Below are 27,038 nucleotides of genomic sequence, written 5' to 3'. Positions count from 1 at the left end.
CACTGCAACTTGGCCAATCCTCCCGCGTGGGTTTGTGCCATATTTACTGAGGCAAAGAAGAAGAAAAAGGGGGTGGAAGGAGTATTTAAGGGCTGTGCCCGCAGCATCGTCTAATAAACAGCCGTCTCCTCGGTGGACAGAAGAATGTGAGAAGGCCTATCGTCGCAGAAAAGCGGCCTGTAAGAGGCTTTCCTGCAACCAGAGTCCGGCTAATTGGTTAAATTACAAATTCTTCTCTGCATCTTTCAAAAGAACACTTGCAAAAGCCAAGGAGGAGTACAACCAAAATTTAAACACATATCTTTCAAATCCTCGTCATCGGAAAGCCCTGTATAGATTAATGGAACGTAACAAGAGTTCTGTCGTCCCACCTCTCACTAGTTCAACAGTGTTATCACCACAAAAGGCTCAGGAGAGCCTGGAGTGTATTGCTCAGGGATTGGCGTTACGCTTCCAGACGCAGAGAAACGTCCCTTTGTGCACAATTTCACCCTGTTCGGATTATACCGAGGTTGACGCATCAGAGCTCCTCTCAGTCCTGGCAATGTTGCATCCTGCAGCTCCTGGACCAGATGGTGTCACTGTTAGTATGATTAAAATTTTAGCCCAGGAATTTACAAGCGCCCTCTTAGATATGGTCAATGCTTCTCTGAAAAATGCATGGATTCCAAGCATTTGGAAGACGGCGAAAATTATTTTATTAATGAAAGATGTAGGAAAAGGTTTGGTTTATGAGGGTTTAACGTCCCAAAGCGACTCAGGCTATGAGGGACGCCGTAGTGAAGGGCTCCGGAAATTTCGACCACCTGGGGTTCTTTAACGTGCACTGACATCGCACAGTACACGGGCCTCTAGAATTTCGCCTCCATCGAAATTCGACCGCCGCGGCCGGGATCGAACCCGCGTCTTTCGGGCCAGCAGCCGAGCGCCATAACCACTCAGCCACCGCGGCGACCTAGATGTAGGAAAAGGATACGTCTTAGATAATATTCGGCCAATTGCACTGACTTCAAATTTAGTCAAATTTATATAAAGAATAGTGCACAGTCGCCTCACAAAACATGTTCATGACACCAACGGTCTCAGCTCAGCCGAGATTGGCTTTCGTCGTGGATGCTCTATATGGTCCGCGCATGTGGATCTAGAGAGCAGAATCCGGCTCTCGCTACGCAGAAGAGAAGTTTCAGCTTTGGTCACTCTTGATGTAGCAAAGGCCTATGACAGTGTAGAGCATACTATTTTACTTAACAGACTTGCTCAGTTACATCCTCCAACCTACATTTATGCGTGGATATCTGAATTTCTGAAGGACAGATTCTTTTACTGCGCCGAGGGAACACTATGTTCAAATACATATTATCAATCAAGAGATGTGCCGCAAGGATCGGTGCTATCCCCTCTGCTTTTTAATATTTTGGTCAGCGGCATCCTCATTCGTCCTGATATAACAGTTTTTGTGTATGTAGATGACGTAGCTTTTTTGGCCTCGGCCAGGGATATCCACTCCCTTTACCACGTTCTGCAATGATATTTGGATGCTCTTGGAATATGGTTGCAGGGTATTAATTTATCCCTGAATGTAGACAAATGCGGAGTTTTGGTATTTCCTCCAGACCCGCCTTTGCACATTCCATTGGTCCATCACTCTAACCAGATTCCACAAGTGGAATCCGTAAAATATCTGGGTGTTACTTATCGCCCAGCTTTAGATTGGAGCCTTCATATAAAGAGCAATGTGTTTAAAGGAGAACGCACTCTAGGCCGGCTGAAAAGAATCCCGAATAAAAAGTTTGGGATGCGCCGTGACAAATTATTGTTACTATACAAAGCCATACGTAAGACCTATACCTGAATTTGGTTGCATTCTGTTCTCTGGTAGCGCAAACTACAGGATTCAACCCTTAATCTTACTGGAAAGGCGCGCTCTACGTCTTTACCTCGGTCTCCCAAAATCAGTTTCAAACGCCCTGCTTTATCTGGAAGCCCGTATCCCTGATCTAAATTCCCGCTTTCAAATACTCACGGTGCGAACCTTCCTCAGGTCGATGGACCCGGTGACTAATATCAGCACTCCTATTTTTGTGTCCTAGCCGGCCTTATTCTTTTCTCATCATTGGCCACGGTATCAAATGCCACAAATTATGTTAGCACAGAACCTTTTAACACCGATTGGTGTTGATCTCAGTTCATTGTAGTGGGTTGATGACACGCCGGCAGCAGTGGAATTCCATTTTGACCACATCTTCCCATCTCATGCGAAACACATGCCCGCAAACGTTTTGAACGGTCTTCTCTCTGATCACATAGAGGAATACCCCCATCATACGGTGCTTTCTACCTAAGCCTCCTTCAACTGCCAAAATGCTGCAGTTGGCATCTTTTCGCAGGATTTGGGATGGAGCTATTCTGTCCGAATCCCAGATTATATTCCTATGTTCTTTGCGGAATTTTTGGCTCTTGGAATGGCCCTGAACAGAATTCCATGCCATGTGCCTCACGTTATTATCCTCGCTGATTGTTTGTCAGTTTTAGTCTCCCTTGAAACTTCACAAAAAGATTTTTTGAACCGTTTTCTGCGATTTTTTGTCCCATGCACTTTGAAGGAGGTCCGTTTTGTCTGGGTCCCTGGCCTTGCAGGTATTGATTCAAATGAGGTGGCTGATTACTTAGTAAGGTCGGCTCTTGATGGGTCAGTGACACATCCCGTCCCGAATATCAGCCTGATGGTGATTTCCAGGTTTCAGCGGTTCCAACACATATCAGCCAGGTTACTTGATCCCTTACTAAATACCACTGATTATCAGCACTTAGCATATAATTGGAACGTCCGTTCGTGTAAATGCAGGCTGTGTGCGGTAACAATGACGCGGTTTCGGTGCAGGATTCCAAGTTTGAATTTATATCTATGCAGGTGTGGGTTGACACCGACGAACCTATGTGACGCATGTGGGAAAGTTGAATCTTTAGACCATTTTCTCCTCTACTGCCCAAAGTTCGCACTTCAGAGAAAGATTTAACTGGAGGTCCCTCTCTGCAGGTTAGAGCTTCCTTTATCTTTGCCAGTATTATTATCGTTTGGTGCGAACGCCAAGGGATTTGCATTGGGTTCTATTTGTGGGTTTCTTTGTGATTACATAATTGCAACTGGTAGGTTGATGTGCTAATTCTTTTGAAGTTCAACGAGCTCTTCTTTTTTCACCAAAATGCTGCCTGTTATTTAACTGTCAATAATGTTCTGTTGTTTTCATTCATTGATTTTTCAAAATTCACGATTGGTGCTACAATTTTGTCGTCATCTTCCATGGAAACTTCTTTGTTTATTCTACTACACCTTGGCCAATCCCCCCGCGTGGGTATGTGCCATATACCTGGGGTGAAGAAGAAGAAGAAGAAGAAGAAGCGCTGCTCATCTGGGCGTCTCAACTGGAGGCGAAGCGAGCATGGCGACGGCAGGAGAAGGCGTCCCCGAAAAGCGGCCCATGACCCGGTGAGAACGGACGTGCAGAAAATGCGGCCGAATAGAAGCGAAGCCCTTATTTGCCCGAAAAGTGTTCCTGCGTGACGACTAGCCGAGTGATGAACTCTTGGTGGCATAATAATGGGGGGCAGATTGCGTGGGAAGGTCGGCACTTCTTGAAAGCTAAGTTGAAGGATTCGCTCTGGTGTTCTTATTTATATATTCATTTGTACGAGTTGATTCGTTATAGACACACTATCTTGTAATCAAAAACTACTCAAACACTGCAAAAAACTTCCTCGCTTTCGTGGGGGGGGGGGGGGGGGTCTCTCTGCCCCCGCGACCCCTCCCTCGCGTGTTTGCCAACTTCGCAGGCGATCAGGTTCACTTTAGCCTTTAGGTGGTGGCGCTTAGGAAAAAGCTTAAGATGCTAATTGAATCCAGCTACCCCGGTATGGGCCAGGTAGCGCAAAGGCATTCCCATCGGCGTGCACCCAGCTTTAGTCGTTTGGCAACGGTAATATCTATAGCTGCTATGAGTGAATCTTTTGTTCACCCTTGCGAATGCCGGACGGGCAGAGGAAGCGGTTCTGCCGGCAGGCGAAGACATTCGCATCCCACCCACAGGGCTTCCCCGTCGGAATACCGCTTAAAGAGAGAGCGCCGTAGTCGAGTTAATTTCGACTGCCGGGGATCGCACAGCACAACATATACAAACATTTTGGACGAGCGCATTTTTCCCCAGGAACTTGATTAGGAGCTCAATTCTTTTACATCTTAAGCTTCCACAATAGCAATAAACAATCTGCAGATCTCTCCTCGTCAAGTTTGCATTTTTTTTGCTATTAAAACTTCCGCTGGTGTCAGAAACGTCCCCGTTTGGTTTTCTGATGATCATAGATTTTTATGGCGCAAGGGCATCTATGGTCAAAGAGCGCCACGGCACAAGGTATTTGAGAATACTCAAGGTGGGGTCAAAGACATATTTTCCAAGCATTTCACCCCTGATAAGCCGAGCACCAGATCAGGGGAAGGCTTGTACCCATTTCATCACCGGTGGGTACCCAGCGGCACTGGGGATCGAACCCCGCACCTCCCGCATGCGAGGCGGACGCTCAACCACTTGGCCACCGCTGCGGTGCCCTTTGGTTTTCTATGGCAATCTTAACTAGTCGATGCGAGCGATGGACAAACGTTAAAAGAAAAATTTTGTTACTCACCGGAAAAATGGACCACTGCCTTCAATATCTCAATAACAGTACCTTATGTTATTCTGACATATAAAATTCCACGGATGTAATCCAATGCCTAAGAATCGTGGACTTGATTGTAGCAGCGCCAGCTGTATATGGCCCACTCGGCGAAACCACATCGTTTTCTACCGCTTAAAGCGGACGCCCGCTTTATCTTATTTCCGGGGTTATCTAAAACTAACGAGAGGGAGGTGAATGAGGGAAGGTGAATGTCGGAGGAAGGGGAATAGACATACCACACCCTGTCCAAAGTTGCCGAAAAAACAGACCGGCAGAAGCATTTCGTATCACCCGGACAGTCGCTTAAACTCCTGTTACTACACAGATAAATTTATAGCATTTCTTTTTGCAATCACTTGGATTGTTTTGTGCAACCATCGCGGCCGGGATTCGAGCCAGCGACTTCGGCTCAGCAAACGGGGTCCATGGCCACAGAGCCACCGTACCGACAGTGACAATGGAGATAGAATTCATGAAATCGGCCTTAGCGGCAGAAGAGGGCGGGAATGATGAGTGGAGGTGTCAGAGAAAATAGAAAAGAGGCTCTAAAGCTTTCAACCTTTCGTTCGTGGCTCTAGCCTTTCACGAAGAAAAACACTGGGTACCCCGGCGTTCAGAGAGCGTTTGCACCGGAAGTTCGGTGGCGAGAACGTTGCTTGCGCGTCCTTTTCGCCTGGGCTAGGTGCTGTTTGGCTCAGACCTAAGGAACGAAGCCTTCACCGCATATATAGTTTCTTACTATTGCCTAGAGCGAAAGCTGGCGCCCCGTCTATGGGAATTTGCATGGAGCTTCCTCGAGACCACCTGAACCACCATGGGCGCTCTAAGCTTCGTGGGGCGGTGAGCTACCGACTGCAGAAGCACAGCTTTTGGCCAAAAAATAATACAAAAATAAACGTTCTTCGATAATCAAGAATGCCCTAACATTCAATATCCCGTCTATAAATTGCGACAAATGAACAAAAAACCATGTAAATAAAAAGTTTGCCCAAAATAAGCGATGGCTTGCTCTCCTATTCGCCAAGTATTGCGTACCGAAAAAATCAATATTTTGTGCTTAACAGGTGAACTATTAAAAAGAAGTATGTTCTAAAAAAATGTTCTTGCTTGAACACTTTAAGATGTTTTTTAAATGGCATTTAGCAAAACAAAAACCTTTTATTGGCGTCGTGTGCCGTTCCATTTTCGCTACTATGGCTATTGCGCGCTACGTTCGCGCCGAAGTCTTTTGCGCTCGGGGCGCGCCGTGGACGGAATGGGACGTCTTAGCAACACCACTTTGTGTTCCCAAAAAAATCCGACTGTCCCGCACCAAGTAGCTCACCGACCCATGATGCTTTGAGCGCCCATGGTGGCTGAGGTGCAGCGACGCCAGCTTCCCTCTAGTCAATAGTAAGAAACTCTGTGCTTCACAGACCCCCAAAGCTCGCGATGCCCTTGAGACAAACACATGGCAGAGACGAGCGTCTGTAGAAAGTGAAAGGGAAGATTGCGCTGTTGATCTGCTCTTGACACACTCTGAACAAGATACGCAAGACAGACGACCTTAATATATTCAGTGAGAACCAGATCGACGAGGTATATTTAAACTCTTTGGAGATATTGCCTTGAAGGCAACATCCTCGGTGCCGGGGTTTGCACCAGCGGTGCGATTAAGAGCAAATGGTGCTGTTCGCAAGCTACTGATCTAACGACTTTGATCCATTCAGTGAAGTTTTGATTCGTATAACTCATGATTTAGCACGTATCGCTATCACGGTAGTGAACTGATCCATGCCGCAGGACGCTCAGATACAGATATCGTTTTCATACTTATGAACATACAGCATTAGGCTTCGTTCGCATTATAGGTGTCTTTCTTACACTGTCATGGCTGGCCAAAAGGGAGTGTGAAAAGACCACCCTCAAAACCAATTTAAACACAGTTAGGAGCGCTTAGTAACCTTCTTGCTGCACAGTGTCTAGGTGAACGTCCCTTGCACTGAACGCTTTCCGTTAGTGGCGTTGTATGAGTTGATTGGATGGCGTGTATGCGTCATCTAGCACGCGCACAAACTGGAACAAAGAGAGGCATGAGAGAAGCCTCCGTTCGCTGACCAACGTTTGCACGAAGGAATTTACCTTCAACTGGGCTTAACTTGAGGGCTTTACTGGCGTTCTTATGGAAGCGTTGATGAACTGGCTAGGACTTTCATTTTTTTCTTCAGGTTTTATTTCGAGAATCGCCTTCTCTCTTTTCTAGCCCGCTTTGGCTTGAAGAAGGGAGCGAAGGGCTCGGCTGTAATGATGCCGGAACTTGTGCGAGCCGATGTTTAAAGGGCCAGTTGAAGCGATCGTTGAATTTAAAGCGCCTTTAAGGGCACACCAGCCAGCTAGTCACTCTATGCTTTTGAAGCATCCTCGCCGTCAGAGGAAGAGCTACCACGTGCCACGTAATAGCTTGTATGTCCCTGCTCCTACAGAAAGGGCTCTGACGTCAAGCTCAACCTGGGGCCTCAACGGGTGCAGCTGCCAGTCGGGGTGGACTCCAGCTCAGGGCAGAACATCGCAGCCATGGGCCACCCTGCAGCTGCAGCCAGCAGTTCCGTCTTCCTAGCGACCACGATGCTCCTGACCGCGGCTGCAGTCGTGTACATGGCGATCGCCTACGGCTCTGTGAGTGCGGCTGGCCTGGCGGCGTTTTGTATGCGCCGTCAGTCTAGTAGTGGTTGCGTAGGACATTACCTGCAACTCAAATACCGTTATGCGCATCCGCAAAGCTGATATTATTCTGTGGGAACATTTTTTCTTGGCTCAGCGCCGAAAAGGTGTTAGGTGCTAAAGGTCCACAGCTCACGAGAGCTTTGCAAATGAGTATTGAGGTCGAAAGGTACCAGTCATTGAAGGCATGTATACTTGGACACAAAACTGGCGCTATTGTTGCTGCGGACGCTAAATGCGGCGTGCGCAGGAATTCCGTTTAACGGCTTGTATGCATGTCTTCCAATTGAAGAAAGAGCAATATTTTATTTCAGAAACTCGTTTTACACTTAAGGCTACGTTCTTGGCGTTTTTAGAAAATATGTCATTTCGTACCGTCGATGACGATGTAACGACGATGCCATATTGGCGTCGTGTCCAAGCGTGTCCCCAACTTGGCATGCAGTGCCTGCGCTAGAGCAGTCTGGACTCGTCAGGGGTGAGAGGCAAGAGAAAATGTGGGAAGTCGTCCCAAGATTTTCAGTATTTATGCTTGATGCCAGAAGAAGGTGCTTAAGTGACTTGGTGCGGTAATAGAACATTTCACATGGTGATGAATGAGTTCGAGATTTTCGATCCTACGCGTAGATGTCGCTTCGCGAGTGTGTGGACGATGGGCATTTAATGTTGTGGCTGCACGCAGCGCTTGGCTTATGAAATGCCATTTCAACCTTCACAGTTAAATGAAATACTACGCGTGCGATCGAAAAAGATCAATGAGTAAAGTTCGGGACACCGAGTGCGGTCAACACACGTTTGGATCGCGTAATTTCTTTTTGATCATTTGTGATGCGGTCAGCTCTGTATGTGCGTATGTGTTTGTTTCCAGCCTCATTTATGACGAATTGCGAGAGTAAGGAAGCGTTGCGTTTCAGGTTTATACCAAGGGTTGGTAGTCCACTGTATGCTATGGCCGTAGCCTGGTTAAATGTAGCTCAATGGCAGAATTAGAGCTGACAAGTATGGCAGCCTGATAAGGTGGTGAAGGGTCAAATAATCTGGATTCGTTGGCTTCTTTGCATTCGCAGTTGAGAAATACGGTAAAAGGTGTGTTTTTCGGTGTCTGTGGTGGGGGGGCAGTGCTCAGACGTCTTCATGCATAGATCCAGTTTTCTGCGCTGAGTCTCCTCGTGCGGCCCCGGACGGCTTTTTGTACAACGGAATGTCATATCGTCGACGCAGGTCGCATGACTTAGGTGTTGTACTTGAGATAGCTCTTAAGAAATCTTGATGACGACGTTGCAGAAAAACAGGAACAGAGTAGAAATACACCTCGCCTGGGCTGTGCCACGTGCCGAATCTCCTGTCTTCCCTTCATTCCTTCTTTACGATTTTCCTCTCCTATTTGGCATGGCAATGATCGTTTCGCAGCCGGTGCCAGTCTACACAGTGGTCCACTTTCTGTTTTTCCTTTTGCAGCCACTCATTACTACCACTTTTACAACTGGTCACGTATATCTTATTGAGACTTAGTGCAGAAAACGTGCATAGTGTTTCTTTCAAAGCACTTAAAATTTATACTTTCGATTCAACTGCACCTCTACTGAGGTACTCCTCTGGTGTAAGTGGTGGCATCAGTCGTAAAGTCAGAAAATATCCACTTTTACGCATTGGCTGACAAAAGTGCTACTCCAGCTATCGCTCTCGATCCTGTGGTCCTGAGAAGAGAGAAAGCTGAGATTTTTTTTTTTCTGCCGAGGAAGAAAAATTAATCACTTCCTGAACCTCGTGAGGGCACCCAGGAAGCGGTAAAGGCACTCGCAGACTGGTACAAGCGCGTACGGATGCTTTCAGCCTCCGCAGGTCAAACTTGTACTTATTTTACTGCTACAAAACTTTTCATACTATTCTGACAACCATACAACCTGATGAATGTGGCGCTGCAACGCAGGTGTCTATTAAGCGAAGTAGAAATTTTCAGCTGTCATCGATAATATAGTTCCGCGATCGCGATGCCGCCATTCAGTGGAGGTGAAATACTAACACGCCAGTGTGGTGCGATGTCAGTGCTCGTTAAATAAACAGCATATCTTCACTGTGGCGTCTCTCATTATGAATGTGCAGGTTTGATACGTTAAGCTCGACATGCCATATCATACCATACCATACCATCATCATCATCATAATAGCCTGACTACGCCCATTGCAGGGCCAAGGCCTCTCCCATGTCTCTCCAAATAACCCTCTCCTTTGCCAGCTGCGCTCACCCTGTGCCTGCAAAATCCTTAATCTCATCCGCCCATCTAATCTTCTGCCGCCCTCTGCTACACTTGCCTTCTCTTGGAATCCACTCTGTTACCCTTAAGGGCCAGCGGTTATCTTGCCTTCGCATCACATGCCTTGCCCAAGCCCATTTCTTCCTTTGATTTCGACTAGGATGTCAGTAGTTAGGCATGTTGCTGGGCTAGTTAGTTTAGCATTTTTTGAAGCGCCTGTCCGTTGTCTCCTTGCCTCTTTTGTCTTTGTGAATTAATTTGCGCCAAGGTGGATTTTTTCCAAGCTTCAAAAAATAGGATGTCATTAGTCCGCGTTTGTTCCCTCACCCACTCTGCCCGCTTCCGGTCTCTTAACGTTACACCTAACATTTTTCATTCCATGGATTGCTGCGTTGTCCTTAAGCTGAACCCTTTTCGTTAGCCTCCTCGTTTCTGACCCGTAAGTGAGTACCGGTAAGATACTGCTGTTGTGCACTTTTCTCTTCAGGGATACTGGTAAACTGCCATTCATGATCTGAGAAAACCTGCCATATGCGCTCAACCCCACTATTAACCTTCTAGTCATTTCCCTCTTAAGATCCGGATCAGCTGTCACTACCTGCCTTAAGTAAACGTATTCCTTTACCACTTCCAGCACCTCGCTGCCATACCATACCGTACCATACCATACCACACCACACCATACCATACCATACCATACCATACCATACCATACCATACCATACCATACCACACCATACCATACCATACCATACCTTACCATACCATACCATACCGTACCATACCATACCATACCATACCATACCATACCATACCATACCATACCATACCATACCAGATCGTAGCTCTGCAGGGGAAGATAGCCCGTTGGCATCTACTTAGGAAGCGGGCATTGAAATTCACAGCCAAAATTCTGGCGCGATCACCGAAGATACCGTTCCGGCATTTGAAGTTTTGAAATTTTGTGCTGCAAATACTCATATTAGTATTATTATTATTAGACAAAACTGCCGAGTAATAAACTTTCCACCCGTCTTTCAGGCCCTCCTGCAACCTGCCACCGATCAGTTCGATTCTCTCACAAGCGCAACCTTACCACGCGACGGTGCGGGGAGGAAGGTAAGCCTTACCGAGCTTCTCAAAGCTGTATTACAGGCTCGCGAACTTTCTTGTTGTTTTCGTCTGACGGTGTTCAAAAGCTAAACCTCGATGATGGCAAGCTTCTACATCCCGACCGTGCTCGTACTTCTGTTTTCGTTTCTGCGGTTATGGAGATGTTGGATTTAGTGCTAAAGAAGTGAGGAGAGTGGCGCATAGCGCCGGCTAGTGCTCTACTCATGCACATTCGACAGTTAGCTTATTTAGATGGTGTCACGATTTTGGTTCCCAGTTACGGAGTGAGATTCGTGTATTTTTGCGAAGTGCCTCTTCGGTCAAAAATTCGCTCATAGGCTCGATTGAGTGTGAAGTCACCCGAGTGACAGAGACAACAGATCTGGTAAAGGCGTCAACAACTTCTAATGCTATCGCGTTGCCGAAACATAATGGAATAAGGGGCCCACGGGAATGTATTCCCCAGGGTTCCCAAACCATCATATTCGAAGATGGGAATTCCTTTCTACAGCCCTGAAAATTTTCTATTCTACTCTCGTTTTACCCGGGCATCACATATATCGACAGCGACTGTACACAAGTTTCGAATAAAGTGACCAATACTGACTGAACTCTGAGCACTTCCTGTTTTGAGGAAGTATGAAATTGTTGTGTCTTACTGTACGCACAAATAACGTCCGTATGGAGCCGAGACCACATTCGCCTGCACGGTAATGGTAAATTTTTAAACATTCCCAGATGAATGAAACGGAAACTACTTTCGGAGTCACAGCGCCACATTTGAGGACAGCACAGGAAGCGACGGCGCTTAAAGCCACCACGCATACATCGACGGCACCAAGGAGGAGCGCCAGAAAGACCGCCCCGCCAAGTGCGCCACCTACCAGCTCTAGGAGAGACTACACAGCAGCGTCCAATGACTCGACTATTGGAAAGACGACTGTGAAGTTACGCTCAACAACGCTGAAGACAACCGCTAAAGCGTCAGCGAAAACGACACTCTCTACGGACAAGGCTAGCACTGCCATGAGAACTGCGTCAAGTACGGTGTCATCAGAACATGCAAGAAGTGTGACGCTGTCGACAGCGGCTGCCACGATACAAACCATCGCTTGGACGCCGACAGAAACAACAGTGAATGCAGAGACAAGAACGAGTACAGCTTCCGTCGTGTTACCGACCCAACACATAACCACAGCTGCAACAGCACGCGCCACCGAACGAAGACAGCCCACTGAAATGAGGACCAGCACCATCCAACGAAAAGAAACACCGACGGCGACACCCGCAGAGGCGCTAACGACACTGTCGACTAATACAGCTGCTGCTACTGCCACGAGAATGGCAACGAACAGTTCGACGACCCCGGAGATGACGGCTACGCACTACGAGCCAACTTCAGGGGTGTCGGCTTCGAGCGCTAATTCCCCCCAGAACTGCGTGTCCAGCGACTGCGCCACCATAAGGAGCAGCCTGCTGAAGATGCTCGGTCGCCAAGTGGACCCGTGCAGAAACTACAACACGTACGTTTGCGATTCGTCGGACGGGCTCGACGACCTCCCGCAACCAGTGGAACTGCCCAGGGTAGGTCACGCATCGCTGCTATTCGTTGGCCCCATTGCTCATGTGCAGGTACCTGCAAAGCTAACGGGAATATTAAAATAGATAAAGTGAAATATCTTCGCAGTCCAAGCCTTCAGCTACGATCTCTTGAGTGTGTTCAGCACTGCTCCCTCAGGACTGCGCAGTGCACACCTTAACACCAGACAGCATATGTAATCAGCTAGGAGTTGCGGCCTTTTCGTGTGCTGCATGTTCCGAAAACCTTAGTGAGAGCCTGTAGACAGTATGGTTTATTGGGTTGATAATCCGGCCATTATTATTCAGGAACTCAAGACCGGCTTTTACCAAAGAAGAAATATATTAATTCCTAGGCAGATAAAAAAGGTTTGCGGGTAACCTTACATACAGCGACTTTGCATTGGTATATGTTCTCTTGTATAAGCGCTTCTTCATTGTAGGCGCTCACGTGCTCGCCAAACGCTGCGGCTGTTCAGTCCAAAATAACTCGCTCCTACACCTTTTCCATTTGTGAAGGCGAAATCGTGAACCGCACGTCAGTGGTAGGACCGGAATGAGAGTATCTTGAAATCGAGAAATAGTTGATGCCGCGCTGTTCAAGGAACGCGTTCCCACACCTGATATAGAAAGCAAGCATACTTTGGCTGCCAAACTACAACGCCTGTGAACGCGGCCTCACTCCAAAGTGAATGTAGGCCACGCTTATGAAAAATCTAGCGCTGTTAATAATCCACGGGGATTTCTAATTCAAGCTATAATTGCAGGATAATTGCTAGCTAATTCAAGTAGGACACCGAGTTTACATTCGCTTGCGCACATGTTTGCTCACGCAGGGTTACAGGATATAAAGCGATCAAGTAAGGCCGCAGAAATACGCCTTTCCGAAACACGCACTGCTTAGCGCCCTACATTGTGATGAGGAATTATGCAGGAAAGTAAAGAATTAGAAGAATTAGAAGGCACCCGCCGCGGTGGCTCAGTGGTTAGGGCGCTCGACTACTGATCCGGAGTTCCCGGTTTCGAACCCGACCGCGGCGGCTGCGTTTTTATGGAGGAAAACGGCAAGGCGCCCGTGTGCTGTGCGATGTCAGTGTACGTTAAAGATCCCCAGGTGGTCGAAATTATTCCGGAGCCCTCCACTACGCCACCTCTTTCTCCCTTTCTTCTTTCACTCCCTCCTTTATCCCTTCCCTTACGGCGTTGTTCAGGTGTCCAACGATATATGAGACAGATACTGCGCCATTTCCTTTCCCCAAAAATCAATTATTATTATTATTATTCGAAGCTGTCATACTTTTCTAATTCTCAACAGTAGTCTAAGCTTGAAATATTTTTCCTAAATAACTCAAGGCTACGCTACCGTAAACCTGACAGGAGTGCAGTGCGTTCTCTTGATTCCAGAGAGGAACTCTCGTGGAGGATGTCCAGGCTGCGAGAGAGAAGAGACTGCACGCCGTTCGGGAAGGAGCTGTGGAAGGGCAGAGCACGTTCACCGCCCTGAGGGACCTGTGCGCCGTGTACGGCGATGTAGCAGACGCAGAGTTGAGCGACGCGATGACCTTCCTGTCCGTGTTCAAGCTGAACCTGCTGGCCTCAGGCGAGGGCGACGAAGAGGACGAGGATCCCCTGTATCGGGCCATGCAGCTGTCGCTCGAGTTCGGCGTCGAGCCTTTGCTCAGCTTCCAGAGGGTCTTCGAGTACGTCGTCGATGCCTCGGAGCCTTTCCGCCTAGAGGTATGTACGCAAAGGCGGACGTCTTTGCAACTAATCCGCGGATATTGTACCTCAATGATAATTGGAAATATTCATCGCGGCAGGCTGATATTAGTCCTTCCCTGGAATAAGCGCCGTTGTGGTCGCCGACGCTCCAGTATTACGTAACGCGTTCGCATTCAGGTATCCTTTGGTGGCGCAGCAGCGGCTAGTGAATATTGCGAGGAGGCCACACATGGCCGTCGAAAACAAAGATACAGGCAGTGTACAGACTTCCTTCTTGGTCCCTTCATTGCGTTGAGCTTCATTCCTGGCCACGATGGCTCCTTTATGGGGCTCTTGAAGGTAGAGTATGCAAGGAGGCGCCCGCGACGTGACAGCTTACTGTCATGCTGTTCATGAAAAAAATCAACGTAATGTATCTGCAGAAAGGAAGCATATAGAGTGATACTAAACGAAGCGCAGCGAAAACGGCAAGAACGAGCAGCGCCCAGGCCGAGAAGACGCTCTGTCCTCTTCTTCATCCAATTCTACGGCTGTGACAATATCTGTGAGGAGCCCGAGGCCCTGACTTGGTATCTGAGGAGGTTCGGCTACATTCCACGCGTATGTGCACCTGGAACAGTGTGTCCTAAGCCGTGCATGCAGGAGCGAAGAACCGCCCAGCGGCTGCACTATCGCACTGAAACACGCGCTGATGGGCACCAACTATTTGACCCGTCTTGTGATTCAACCTCAAAATATCCAGTCAGAGAACCGAGCCACGTATTGCGCGTTTGTAATTTTACGTCACTCAGCCGTTGCTTTCTTTCCCAGACGGAAACAACTGGAACGAATCTTACAAGAAGATGTGAGCTAGCCGCCCTGTCACAAGAATTCGTGTGAACGACTTGCGGGAAGCGCTGCTGAAGGCCATATATCACAGTTGACCGAGTGCCACCTTTGTGGAAAACAGTAGTTGCCAGCGCTTGCTCTCTCTACGAACACTCCTCTGCTCCTTTGACGAGATTTCTTTTGTTGATGCAGCATTCGTCCACGCAAAATGCTCGAATTGCTTCACGGGAATTTTCGCAAGCCACATAGAAGAGCATCTACTTTGTACCGTCTATTGTAGGGTATGAAATATGGCCGGTAGAGCCACATCCATGAAGCCACATAGTTGCGCAGAGGACCGAACACAGAAAAATTGGAATATACTTCTCTGACAAAGAAATCTGAAGAACGACACAGTGTAGATAGGACCACCACCAACCGAAACCTGCCCTTCTTAAAGTTGCTTCGCGCCGTTGAATAGTCGAGTCCATGGGTTAACGAGGCCTACTCCGCCCGACGCGTGTAAAGGCCAGGATTGGAGAGGCGAAGTTCGCACGGCTGCGACCCCAGCTCTTGGCAGAACGTCGGCTGGAAAGTACGTCTTTAGGCTGGCCTATTATGTGTGCAGCTTTATAATACATTTGGCGCGGTTTCATGTATGATGGATGTCCGCGAGAAAAAGAAAATGTCAAACTGCCCAACACCGTCTTCTCCCACAGGAAGACTTTGGAATGCTCATGTGTCACCGTCTTGTGCTAGTAAGGCTTGGACCGCAGGTCTGTCATTTCCGTTTAATGTAATATTATTGAACACGTTACCCCGTGGAAATTCCGTAATGTTCTACAATACTAGACCACTTTACGGAAGCAGCGAAGCGATTTGTCAATCACTATGTGTCGGCTCTGACTATAAAGCATTGCAGTTCATTACACCTATGATGTAACAGCTGGGTGCTCTGCCGATATACCTTAAATAGACAGGCGCTTAGCAAAGAACTGCTTTTATAGCCGTTCACTTTCCGCAGCTGTTTTGCATTTATTTCACGAAGACCAAGCGGAATGATGAAAGGAAATGAGGGTGTTTCAGCCCGCTGTCAGAGGTTGACCTTGCCGTATAGTTTCTACTTGTAGGCCTTGCTGACCAGCCTCGCTTTCACTTTCGTCCGGCGCCCAGATCGGAGTGAGCGCGCACGCGCGGGACTTCTTCTCCGACTGGTCCCAAGTGAACCGGGAGGCCTGGCGCAAGTTCTACGAGCGCTACCTGTCTCTGGGCGGCCTGTCCGGCGCTCTCGCGAGGGAGCTCGGAGACGAGCTCATCCTCGCCGACAAGGAAGGTACGCGGGCAGCGGCGGAACCACACACCCTCGGTTTCTCCTGTCGCACGCGCACGGATAATAGCACTTTTATTCCAGCTGAGCTTAAGAAGGAATCTTCGACACTGTTATTGCGCTACTCATGGTTTACACAAACAAAAACGACACATACAGACAGGGCGCAAACTATCAACTGATTTTATTGCGTCGGAAGTTCGTTTTATATGAACTGTTAAGATGAAAAAAGACGCGACACAAAAACAGGTAGGTTCATGTCGCTGAAAATAGAAGGGACACAACGTAGCTTGTGTCCCTTCTTTTTTCATCTTAACAGTTCATATAAAACGAATTTCCGACGCAATAAAATCAGTTGATAGTTTGCGCCCTGTCTGTATGTGTCGTTCTTGTTTGTGTAAACCATGAGTAGCGCAATAACAATGTCGACGATTACAAACGGACTAGGCCCATTTGAAGCTCTTATTAAAAAAGAAGACCTCCTACTTAGAAGTGCCTCCAAAGCAGATATTATGGCAGGGGTGGTGCGGGTGAAGGTGGCGGAATTATTAAAAAGGAAATACAAGCGGTACTTAAGAAGTAAACTACACTGAAACTCACTCATCCCCCGACCCGCGATGTGTATAAGGACATAATTAGGACACGTCGTTTACGACGCATTCTAGGAACTTTGTAATTACGCATTTTGCCCCCAATGTACCACCCTGTGTTCCGCTTCCTGCCGGTCCCTGGAAAACACGGTCTTCTGCTGCACTAAGTCAGCTCATTGATGCCACAGCATTGACGGCTCAGGTGCTGCTAAACGGCTCAGAGAGACGTGGACGCCCTTTTCTTTGTCGAGAAGTCATGTCCAGCAGTATTGAACAAGCAAATAATTCATCCTTCTTTGCGAGTCCCCTGCGTGTGACCATGCACAGTGAGCGGCGTTTCTCGTCGAGCGGGAGCTTCTGCAAAACTGTCATTTGTGGTGCTTATTGTTTTTCGTAGCCTCGTTAACTACAACGCTACGCATAGAGGTATCTAATGAACTGCGTCACCTACTACAGTTGGCCAGTACGGTGGCTCAACCTGCGCAATAGATTAGTAGTTTGTGGTATAAACTCAAGGATAAAATGTGGTTTGTGACCAATAACTAGCGAGCAGTGCCACCAATAACGTGTTCTTTATCTGCTCGTTATTCGTGCTTGATTCTAGTATACCATTTTTTAACTTTTGGCTATCTACGCTATGGCATTTATGCCCTTGTCGTTCTCTTTTTATATAAGGTTTAGAAAAATTCTCAGCAAAAATGAAATGCATACTAGACAGAACGGTGCTGCACTTCCAACCGATTTTATTTGAAAAGATTGGACGTTTAAAGGCACTGATTTTCTGTGAGGTACTATCTAATCGCAGTTCTCCAGAAAAGCCACTTCATTATCAAGCAACGATAGTGAAGGCGTGCAGACGCACTGGTTACCTGCTTACCACAGAAAGAAATCTTCGGTGATTTTGCACTCAAGCTTGTCCTTCTACAATGCCTTCTACAGTGGGATTCTTTTCTTCGGTCCAAGAAAAGCAATCTAGCTTTCAAATGTGTGAACCTAATCGCAGTCACCACTTGCCAGTGCCGCATTCTGCTTTTCTGCATCAAGGCAGGCGTGGTTTCCCTAGAAGTTCAAGCCCTCCTGGGAGTCGTGTCGCCGTCCATCGGTAATGCGAGACAACCGTACACCTTCAAGTATCATTACTGACGCCATGTTACACTCTACGAACACTGGCTACATGCACTCGTCCAGGAACCGTGCAGACTAAAACGCACATGCACTAGTCGAAGAAAGTTCGCCGACCTCAAGAACTTGGCTGCACAAAGCAAGGACTTCTTATGGCAGACAGCCTGACAATTTCTTCCGCCACGAAAAAGAACCCACATTATTCCTAGCAAGGTCACCGTACTTGGCGACGCTCAACTGTCCTGCAACGTACGCGTGATCCCAGAAAAAGTGCCAAAGCTTTGTTTTGAGCCTCTTTAAAAAAAAAAAAAACCAGCTGCTGGCCATGGAACGCCGCACTGCTGGAAGAACAAAAGGAAGTGGCAAGTACTGAGCCACCAGGGAAGATACCGATCATTGGATAAAAAACATGAGTCCCTGTTCAAATCGCATTTGTCAAAATCAGAGGGTCGGTTGATATTTAAAGGAGCTTGACGTCATAGTACTGAAAACCGATAAAAAGAGAGGACTTGTAGTCTTGCCCACAGATATGAAGAAATAGATGATCAAGCTGTACAGAAAAACTTCAAAGAAAGAAAAATCAAGAAGAAACCACAGAAGACATCAGCTATACAGCTCCTTAAGGAAACGCGTCTCGATTCGTTCCTGTCTTTGCAAGAAATCTGAAAATTGTAGCCGAAAAGCTTTCTTCTCTTGCAAAACACACAAGCCGGATTTCCCTTTCGAGTCATTGTTTCAGAAAAGAACTGTTGGCAATAAGCAGTTCCACAGTACCTACAACGAGAGTTAAGAAGACGGAAGATCCTTTACTGGTCCTAGTATCGTACGAGATTGTACAAGAACTCAATCACGAGCTCAGCATGGCTGGTTCTGCTACTACCCTTTGTCCGCTGATGTTGAACTGTATTATTGCGTACCACATGATGAACAGCTAAAAGCCGTAAGACTGGTGACTGAACAGACGGGAGAAGTGCCCTTTCGTAATTTTTCAAGTGTCAAGAGTGATAACTTTTAAACGGTTTTAGAGTTTTATCTTCAAGCAATGCGCATCATTTTTAAAGATCAATTTTACACCCGAAAGGCTGGCATTTGCGTAGGTTCTTAAGTAGCTGCCATACTGTGTGACATCTTTCTATCTTGTGTTGACAAGCACATTAACAACTCACTGAAGCTCCTTAATGTTTGAACAATTTGAGACATGCCGAAGATATCTTAGTGGTTTTAGACAGTGCGCATATTTCATTCCTTGACGACGCAGCTGCTGACATTCTCACGGCTTCAAAAGCCGTGAGAATGTCAGCAGCAGTCTGAAGCTTTCTTCAAACAGCATGCAGTTTTTAGAGCTGATAGTTTCTTTCATTCATATCTGTTGGATGTATAACCATTAGTCACAGCAGACCCTTCTCCCTTAAAACAGCACTCATTATAAAACCATAAAACGTAGAAATGCTATGAACTGCATCAACACTGCCTTGGAAAAAACTTGCCCGCATAAATTGACTGATAGTGTCAAAAAGCAAGCCGGGCAACTACGAATGTCTGGATTTGCATATGATAGAAATTCAGATGCTTGCGAGAGAGTGGTGTAGGAAAGAAAGAAGTGTAAAAAAAGATGGGGATAAGAAAAACAGAAAAACACTCAGGTCATTCCGTATCTGTACAAGGTGTCCTATAACCTTAATAAAATAGATAGCAGATGCAACGTTAATGTTGTTTTTACTGCACCATGGAAGCTGTCAAAGATTTTCCAATGATAACAAAAAAGAACGTGCTGTGCAGTATTAAGCACGTCACGACGTTCGCAAAATTCGTCACAAAGGTCGTTTACGCTATTACTCTTGCTTGTAAAAAAGTGTACATTGGCCATATAGGCGAATGTTTTCATAAATGAGCACTAGAACGCTTCAATCTAGGAAAGGATCATATCAGCGTCCATCTTGCTGTCCATTGCCGGAAATGCAAATGCCATCCCATATGCAATCAGACAGAGTTTCTGGGTTACGCTAAAAACAAGCTTGAGCGCGAAAATGTTCAAGCTTTCTTTATCCAGAAAGCTGGTAACAATTGCGTCAGCACGCCTTCACTATCATTGCTCGAAAATGGAGGGGTTTTTATGGAGAACTGCGATTAGATGCTACGTCACGGAAACTTAATATATTTAAACGTCGAATCTTTTCAAATAAAATTATTTGAAAGCACACACAGTCCTGTTTTGTTTGTGTCTGCGTTTCATTTGTGCGGCGAATTTTTCTGCACTTTGGATAGGAACCAACTGGAACAAACTACTGTGATACTGGAGTTTTTTTTTACCCCCGCAGTGGCATATTGGCTAAGGCATTAGGCTATTGAGGCCAAAGCCACAGTATCTCGGCTGCATTTTGATAGAGGTGAAATGCAAACACACTGGCTCAGCTGTGTGGTGTGAGAGCTCGTTAAAGAACCCCAGGTGGTCTAAACTAAGCCGGAGACCACCACTACGGCGCCTGTCATGGCACGTAGGCAGCTTCGGTTCTTCAAACCCCGCATAACAAACCATGAAAAATTCAACCATTTTTATTTTGATCAGTGTACTGTGTCTGAATGTATCCTCGTTTTTTTTTTGCATTGTATTACAGGCTGCTGGTCGTTTTATACATTTTAGCTTGGCTCCGGCTGCAATTCGTTTCATTATTATTTTACGGTCCCGGAAAAAGTACTGTTTGATTCATAGCACTTACACACATATTTTCTGACCGCCTATCATCATCATCATCATCATCATCATCATCATCATCATCATCATCATCATCATCATCATCATCATCATCATCATCATCATCATCAGCCCCACTACGCCTACTGCAGGGCAAAAGCTTCTCGCATATCTCTCCAATTAACCCTGTCCTGTGCCAGCGGCGGCCACCGTATCCCCCAAAATTTCTAAATCTCATCCGCCTGCCTTACTTTCTTTTGGAATCTAGTCCGCTGCCCCTAAGTACTATCGGTTCTCTTGCCTTCGCATTAGATTCCCTGCCTAAGCACATTTTTTTTCTTCATTTCGACTGCGTTGTCATTGACTCGCGTTTGTTCCCTCACCCACTCTGCCCTCTTCCTGCCCCCTAACGTTGCACTTATCATTTTCGATTCCATACCTGGCTGCGGTTTCTTTATGTTTAGTTTAACCGTTTTCGTTGGCGTCCACTTCTCTACTCAATCGGTGAATATCGGTAAGATACAGCTGTTATATACATTTTTCTCTTAAGAGACAACTTCCATTCATGATCTGAGAGAACCTGCCAAATGCACTTCACCTCATTGTTATTCCTCTAGTTATTTCCCACTCGTGATCAGGACATGGGCTAATTACCTACCCAAAGTAAACGTATTCTCTTGCCAATTCCAGTGTCACACTACCAATTGTAAACTACTATTTCCATCTGAGACTATTTAACATTACTTTGGTTTTCTGCATAGTATTTTTAGACCCACCGTTTGGCTTTGCCTGTCTAAGTCATTGACCTATCTTTGCAATTTATTCCCTTAGTGATTTAGAAAGGTGATCTCATCAGTGAATCACAGGTTACTAAGGTATTCTCAATTAACTCTTATCCTGAACTGTCCAGGCCTCTGAATGCCTCCTGCAAACAGGCGGTGAATAGCATTGACGAGATCGTATCTCCCTGCCGGACGCCATTTCTTAATGGAATTTGAAGGCTTACTTTATGGAGGACTATGGAGGCTGTGCAGCTGTTATCTTCCAGTATTCTTAAGTAAGGTTTATCTACTCCCCGGTTCCGTAATGACTGCATAACTGCTGAGGTTCCCACTTAGTGAACAAATTCATCGTAGTCAGCGAAGACTATATACAGGGTGTCCCACCTAACTTTAGCCGGGTTTTAAAAATATGCCGCGGCACTAGAGACTACGCTGCCCATTGCATGTTGCTTTCTATTGTATGGAGCAACTCAAACCATTTTTGCATTGGCCCTAACTGCATAATTAGTCGAGATTAATTAACCAACTTCGCAAGCAACGAAGGTAGGCGAAGGAGTCCAATGAGAAATTTGTACAACGCTTCACTAAACGTCCCTTTGAACAGTGTCTAACTTTCCATCGGGGTCATTCCACGCTAAAGTCCCAGACGTTTCGCTCGACCATATCAAATTTGTTCAAAAAAGTTCACGCAAACTTATCGTAATGTGCGTAATGAAAGCCTGAAATATTTTTGCCGAAAAAATTTATTCGTGAGGTTAGGGCAGTTTGAATATTTAGAAAAGGCGAGAAACCAGGCACGGCTCAACGATTAATAACAAGTTCAAATTTTTAGAAAACACTTCATCGAAATTTGCAGAGATTTCGTTTTTCAATTTAATTCGGAGGATGCAGCTTTACGCGCCATAAATATTTTTTAAATATAGAAAAAAAGCCTATATACCTATATTTTCGTTTTTTTAATTTTAAATATCAACTTACTCAGCGAAATTCGGAAAAAGCCGTTTTGTTCCACTTGGTGTAAACTACCTATAATAAATGTTACAAGTGTGAAACTGCGTGTACCAAAGTAATAAAAATACTAAAGTTGGAAAAAGTGGGTTTTGAGCCAAAAACACTCGCTAATTTCACCCCAAGGTGGTATAAGTAAAAATACAAACAATAACGGGCTACTTAGAACGGTTTATTGCCTTTAATTTCTGAAATTTTTATCGAGGTAATTATTTTTTTAGAGCAAGAAAAGAATTTTTGAAGTTGAGCTCTTGGGCCGCAAGTTGCGTCGTCTCTTAACGCCTCTTCACCGCAGAACACGAAACCTGGCTTGGCACGACACTTATGGTCAGAGAACTTCGTTTGCTGTCGTTTGCTGTCGTACATTTTTAGGGCTGGAGCTGAAGAAAACATCGCGCTACATTCGGCGGATGGTATGCAATAAACCAGATCGTTTTCGCTTCCGAATTTCGAACAGACCCGCTTTGGTGCGGGGCCTCCAAGAGAAGAAAAACAAGGGTTTTAAGCGTGCCGTCTCGCACGGACAACGAGGAGGGATGACCAGCTGACATGGCGGGCGCATCACAAGTGCTTTATTTATATCCGAAAAGATCGCGGAGAGGGCGCGCCTCGGAGCGCATGCACGTGAAGGTGCGAAGTGCACACCGCTGCGGCGAGTAACGCGAGACGCTCTGGCGGTGAACGCGGCCCGCTCGCGCATAGGTGTGTCTCTCACATGAAGGTACTTCGCCAGGATAGTGACTCGTCTACAGTTGTCGCTGGAGTAATAATGCAGAAATTTCACTGATTAAATCAAACACAACAAACACATCACATCGGAAACAACGCACGGCACTCGGGCGCCTTAGCGTTTTTCCTCCATAAAAACGCAGCCGCCGCGGTCGGGTTCGCCATAAAAACGCTAAGGCGCCCGTGTGCTGTGCGATGTCAGTGCACGTCAAAGATCCCTAGGTGGTCGAAATTATTCTGGAGCCTTCCACTGCGGCACCTCTTTCTTCCTTTCTTCTTTCACTACCTCCTTTATCCCTTCCCTCACGGCGCGGTTTAGGTGTCCAACGATATATGAGACAGATACTGCACATTTCCTTCCCCCCCAAAAAAATTAAAAAAGAGCAACCGGGCATGAGCTTCTGTCGGCCACAAGGGTCAGTTACCACGTGGTGCTGCTGAGTCGCGGATTGGTTCAACACCGGATCGTTCTGGTAATTTCCAGATCGGCGTCTCACAAGCTCTTATGCTGGTGATGACGTTTGTTATGGCGCCGACAAGGATGACTGACTGCGACAGAACCACACGGAACAGGTAGCTCACTTGGGCATGTGCCGCCCTAGCAACGTCAAGAAAATCTTTTCCCACGAATACCGTGCTCGACTACTCAAGGTTCACAAGAACTAGAGATTTCGCGTGGTTACACTGTCGGCAGTATCGTACTCTGCGGTGAAGAGCCGTAATGAGACGACGCAACTCGCGGCCCGATAGCTCAAATTGAGAAATTCTTTTCTCGCTTTAAGCAAAAATTACTTCCATAAAAATTTCAGAAATGAAAGGCAATAAACCGTTATAAGTAGCCCGCTATTGTTTGTATTTTTACTTGGACCACCTCAGGGTGAAATTAACGAATGTTCTAGGCTAAAAACGCACTTTTTGCAGCGTTAGTACTTTTTTTTACTTCTGTGTACACAGTTTCATCACCTGTGACATTTATAATAGGTACTAGACATCTAGAGGAACAAAACGGCGATTTCCAAATTTCCGAGAGGTAGTTGATGTTTAAAAAAACGAGAAAAATGACACATTTTCATACTTTTTTCGATTAAAAAAATATTTATGCCGTGTAAACCTGCATCGTCCGACTTATATCGAAAAACAGAATCGTTGCATATGTCAATGAAAAAATGTTTGAAGTGTTTGTAAAAATTTGAATATGTTAATAATTATTGAGCAGTTCGTGGTTTCTCGCCTTTTCTAAATATTCAAACTGCCCTCACCTCAGGAATAAGTTTTTTTCGGCAAAATTGTTTCAGGCTTTCATTACGCGCATTACGATAAGTTTCCATGTATTGTTTTGAACAAATTGGAGATGGTCGAGTGCAACGCCTGGGACGTTTGGCGTGAAAGGACCCATCTATTACAGATCAGCTTTTTTTCGCAGTACGCGGATGCCCGCGAAATGCAAAAAAATATCACGTGACATGCCCGCTTGCGCGTCACGATTGCAGTGCTCTCACTCTGCCCGACAAACAAACAGCTCATTTAGCCGGGCTTGCTGCTTCTTAAAAGGTGACAGGACTGCGACGCTTGCCCTGGCTGTGCGATTACGGGAGCGCAAGCGATAAGGTCTGCTTGTCGCTATCACCAAGCGCCGCGAGGGAAGCATACAGCTGACGTAACTCGCACAGCCAGCTGCTGCGTCGCTGCCCCGTCGCCTTTGAAGGGGCTACACACCGGCCTAAGTGATCAGTTAGTTCTGATTCGGAACGTTTGAGAGCAATCGCGGCGCGCAACCGGGCATGCCACGTGGAGTTTTTTGTATTCCCCGGGCATTTGCAGCCAGCGAAAAATAAGCTGATACGCAATAGATGGAGAGGTAAAAACTGTTCAAACGGAAGTTTTGCATACCGTTCTGCAACTTTCTCATTGACCTTTTTCAGCTATCTCCGTTACTTGCGAAATTGGTTAATTAATACAGGCTAATTACACAATTAAGCACAATATAAAAATAGTGTGACATGCTCCATGCAATACCCAGAAGTATGTATTTGGTCGCGTAGTCTTAGAGTGCCTCGGCGTATTTTTAAACCCTGGCTAAAGTTAGCTGGGACACCCTGTATAAGAGCACCCTGGTTATAGGCTGCGCATTCTCAATCCCATGATTAATATCGTGAATACGGTCTATTGTCGCATATTCTTTACGAAGGCATTCCTGATCATTTGGTAAATCGAAGGCTAAGGTTTTCCTAACTTTATTAGTGATTCCCTTTGTTAATACCTCATTGGCCACGGAGAGTGAGCTGATGAGTATCATTTTTGCAGCCGTTGACGTGCGGTTAAGGATGATGTTAGCGTTCTTCCAAGCTGCCGGTACGCTCGAGGTCATAAGGTATTGCGTATATAGGGTATGTAGTTTTTCTAACGCAATCGTCCGTCAGCATATGAGCTGTTCCTGATCATGACCATCTCCTTTCCCCCTTTGCATTGCCAATAAGGGTTTCTTTACTGGCGGGATGTCATTGCTGTGCACTACTGCGTCTCTCACTAACGTTCTGATAACATTGGCCACTGTATTTGTGTAGAACTCTTCGGCCTCTTTTACTGTATTATCCACATTGCTAACGACATTTCGTTCTTTTTGTCTTATCGCATACATGATTTTTTTTTATTTCTGAGCGTCCACCTGAAACTCAAAATCCGTGAGGTTTGTTTGAATACGTGGATAAATTATTGCATCTTTCTTGAATACCAGTGAACGTTTAAGCAGCTAACTGACAGTGAAGAGAGAAAAATACACTGTCGTTGCCTATTTAAATTTTGTTCCGGTGAAGAGGTCATTGAGTGTCCTCCGAACGTTATACGTTACAAGATAGCGCCGCCCTTGGTAACCACTAAAATTATGAGGTGCCCTAAATTCGAGAGCTTAAAAGATTTTAGCAGGACAGCCTATTATCAGTCTTTTAATGTACGGCCGCGTTGCGCGTAATTTTGTGAGTAATCTTTAGGTCCCACTGCCACATACTATTTTAGACTGGACGAATTCCCGCCTTTTTTGTCTGGTCTGTAGCCCCCCTCTTCTACTGTCTTACTCAGTGCATCAAAGGCCGGGGAAAAGTTGCCTGGGCCAAATTGCGCCACTGCTTCCTCTGTGTGCATGCAGTAGTCACAACTCAGAAGCCTGCCACTCTGTTCAGTTTCAGACGTCCTGCAGCAGCGGACGGACCCTGTCAGCCAGAAGCCGTACGTTGAGTCACCCATCGCCATTTCGATCGAGGATGCGGCGCAGTACACGCTGAGCACGGTTACTCCGCGTGAGTGTCTCATGCGCGCCTGCATGTGTTTTCGTGTCCCTCCTGAGTGATCTGTACGTTTACAGTTCGTGGTTTCTGCCCATTACAGTCTTTGTCCCAGTGCGGCGTATGTTGCTACTAGTAATTCAGTATCAAGTTTGTTTTCCGTGGAACAGTTCGGTGTTGTGTACATTTGTGGCCTCAGCCGCCGTTGACTAACTCGATAGCGCGGCTGATGCTTATGGCGAATTCCACTGGTGGATCCGAAGCAAGGCGCTCGAATCGCAAAAGAGCGCCCCAAACCGCCTCGGAGCACAGCGACCGATGTCGACCAGCGGAACATATGTAGAGCGCGCAGCGGAAGTACTGGTTCCGGAAGTTGAGGTCTGGCAATTTTCTCCGTGTTCCCCGCTGACATTCCTGCACACGCTAAAATAACCAAAAATAACAAGTGTATTTCGGAAGTGACGACACCGCCGACTGCAAGTTCCGGTGAGATCCGCCGCTGGTCAGCGGATCAACCTAGTGCGCTCCATATGGAACGGAGTTGTTCCACACGACCAGCGGAATTCGCGCGGTCGGTCCAGGTCTACCAGTGGAACTCGAATTCGTCGTCGCGGAGCAAGAAAAG

At 46.4% G+C, this 27,038-nt stretch overlaps 1 long non-coding RNA gene across 1 annotated transcript; it reads left to right on the top strand.

The window, feature by feature from the left end:
• The first annotated feature begins 3,415 nt into the window (after positions 1-3,415).
• Positions 3,416-8,922, top strand: LOC144120227 (uncharacterized). The gene is made up of 3 exons (XR_013312433.1): positions 3,416-3,487; positions 7,173-7,365; positions 8,869-8,922. It is a non-coding gene; the product is annotated as an uncharacterized LOC144120227 (long non-coding RNA).
• The last annotated feature ends 18,116 nt before the right edge of the window (positions 8,923-27,038 follow it).

Source organism: Amblyomma americanum, chromosome 2, assembly GCF_052857255.1.
Source record: "Amblyomma americanum isolate KBUSLIRL-KWMA chromosome 2, ASM5285725v1, whole genome shotgun sequence".
Taxonomy (NCBI): Eukaryota; Metazoa; Arthropoda; class Arachnida; order Ixodida; family Ixodidae; genus Amblyomma; species Amblyomma americanum.
This window is presented reverse-complemented; position numbering and strand designations above follow the sequence as displayed.